Source organism: Octopus bimaculoides, chromosome 10 (genome assembly GCF_001194135.2).
Source record: "Octopus bimaculoides isolate UCB-OBI-ISO-001 chromosome 10, ASM119413v2, whole genome shotgun sequence".
NCBI classification, from domain to species: domain Eukaryota; kingdom Metazoa; phylum Mollusca; class Cephalopoda; order Octopoda; family Octopodidae; genus Octopus; species Octopus bimaculoides.
In genome coordinates this window covers 1,901,916-1,904,681 of record NC_068990.1, presented here as the reverse complement: position 1 = coordinate 1,904,681, position 2,766 = coordinate 1,901,916, and the positions used below count along the sequence as shown (strand labels likewise).

Genomic DNA, 2,766 nt, shown 5'->3' with positions numbered 1-2,766 from the left:
ATATATATATATATATATATATTGGCTAAACTGGGAATATGACCATCCCCAAGTACAACAACATATATATATATATATATATATATATATGTATGTATGCATGAATGTATGTATGTATGTATGTATGTATGTATGTATATGTGTGTGTCTGTGTGTGTGTCTGTGTTTGTCCCACCACCCCCATTGCTCGACAACCAATGTAGGTGCATTTGCATCCCTGTAATTTAGCTGTTCAGCAGAAGAGACTGATAGAATAAGCACCAGGCTAACAGGGAATAAATCCAGGGGTCAGTTTCTTTGACTAAAGGGTGGTGCTCCAGCATGGCCACCATCAAATGACTGAAACGAGTAAGAGAATCAAAGAATACCAGAAGAACGTTCCGTACCACTAAACCAAGATGGTTCTTTGAATATGTCCGATGTATTCTAAGGTTAAATAGTAATTCTGTTTACGTTTGTGTAACTGAGATATTTTGGTCGGATTATATAGTCATTGGTGTTACGTTACTTTCTATATTCTGTAACTGTCACAATATACTTTTCTAGGCCTGAAATTTTGTGGGGCGGAGGTCAGTTGATTAGATTGACTCCAGTACACAACTGGTACTTAATTTATTGACCCCAAAAGAATGAAAGGTAAAGTCGACCTTGGAAGAATTTGAACTCAGAATGTAAAGACAGACAGTCATAATATACAAACATTTCTCATGGCACCAGTACACTGTTTATAGACGCTTACATTTTTTGTTTTTCGTGAATTTTTCACGGGTCTAGCTAGTCAAATAAATAATGTGTTTATAGAAATAAAACTAACCTAAATTGTTATTGTATTTATCAACATTTGGAAATAAATGTAAATTTCCCAACAAGAATATTATAATATTCTGAAAATTGTAGGAGGCTGTGAAAATATGAGGCATCAATATTTGAAACATATATCATTATGTAAAGTTTCCATGGTCCATCAAGCATAAGAATTTACTACACAATCAACTTAAGATGACAGATTTGTAGGAGAAATATGTAGTTATTTGAAATGACCTCAATAAATTCTTGGTTTTGTTTTACTGAACCCAGTGAGGAGAAGCTACGTCATAAATGGTAGAAATTGAATGATAATGTATTGGAATGAGGTTAAACATTTTGGAAAATTTAGTCCTGTATTTCACCTCCCTCCTACTTTATTCTTGACTAGCAAGATCCATGGAACATGCTATCTTTTATGACTATACTATACTTATGTCTGTTTTGGTGCATAAATTTATAGATTTCTATAAAAGTATTTCATTGGTTTAATAATTTCAATTATGTCTTCAATTTTATTCCATAGTTAAGTGTATTCAAAACGTAATATTTGAAATTGTTTCATTACATTTAAGATTTTGATTATGTCTTTGACTTTATTCCATAGTTAAGATGGCTTTAGGCATCACACAAATGCATTTTATTTTCAATTTGATCTCCAATTTTCTTTATAGATTAAAGTCATTTACAACATACATTCAAACATGTCTCACCAAGTAATAGCTTTGACTGCATCTTTTATTTCGTTCAATAGTTAAGTTTGTTTGAAGCATAACACTTGAACACATGAATGAAGGTTTGTAGGAGCAGAGATAATAATACATTATAGATATGTATGAGAGATATGTCAGTGTATTCAAATGACAATTTGAATACACTGACATATCTAAGTGCAGTAACCAGCAAGATTTATTGGGGATATTTTCTACAATTTATGAAATGTATAATTGCCGAGAAACTCTGACACAGTACCCGAACAAATGGTAATATCTTTATAGTAACTAGACATTTACTAATGAAAATTCTAATAGGATAAAGCTACAAAATTAAACTATGATATCTTATTAACTCCACAACTTTAAAATAATCATGTGTGAGGCAGATGAAAATTAATGTAGTCCATGACAGTATGTGATGAAGATTAAAACATTTTGTTTAAGTTGTCTAGATTCATTTCAATGAATCCAGGTTTATGCACTCTAAGTGATTGCTTAGAATGCTTAAAATGTAGTACCAGCCCTGGAAGATGATCAATTCCATGAAACTCACAATTTCTGAGGACACTTGAAACTTGTGCATGTGCCATATCTTTTCTTTGAAGCAAAATCTGAGAAACAATTTTGTGATTAACAATCAGAGATTCAGCAGTAATTTTCATTCATCCAGTGGATATTTCTAGTTCTTTTGTTAAAGATTTTGGGGCTATTTCTAACTTCAGTACAAATATTATATCTAACAGAAAAATTAATTCTGTGTGTTTTCTTAAATTTGCTATAAAATTTTAATGAATTTGCAATTTGTGATTCATATAAAGGTAAAACAAAATGTAGCCAAAAATGAGAGATACACTCACAACACATTGATCAAGGAAACCATAACCTAAATCATAAATGTATAAAATTTAAGAGATAACATGTTTGGCAGAAAGTAGGTGGCAACTTCAAAGATATATGCTAAATCTCTAGAAAAAGACAAAGACTGAGGCGCACATAAATTATGACAAAGTTATGCAAACATTATGAATAAGGTTTATGTTACACAAAGCAAATTAAGAGAAGCATTTGCAGGAAATAAAATTTAAGGTTCATTTAAGAGAAATGTTAGAATAAATTATGTAAACATATGCAGAAATTACGATGATGTATACAACAATTATAAGAAAGTTTTATCTCACACAAGAATACATATATATATATATATATATATATATATATATGTGTGTGTGTGTATATATACACACAT

General features: G+C 30.5%; 1 protein-coding gene across 1 annotated transcript in view; it reads right to left on the bottom strand.

The window, feature by feature from the left end:
• LOC106867322 (cilia- and flagella-associated protein 65) overlaps positions 1–2,766 on the bottom strand; it is a 720,747-nt gene that overhangs the window by 328,910 nt on the left and 389,071 nt on the right. The gene's annotated exons all lie outside the window — the stretch shown is intronic.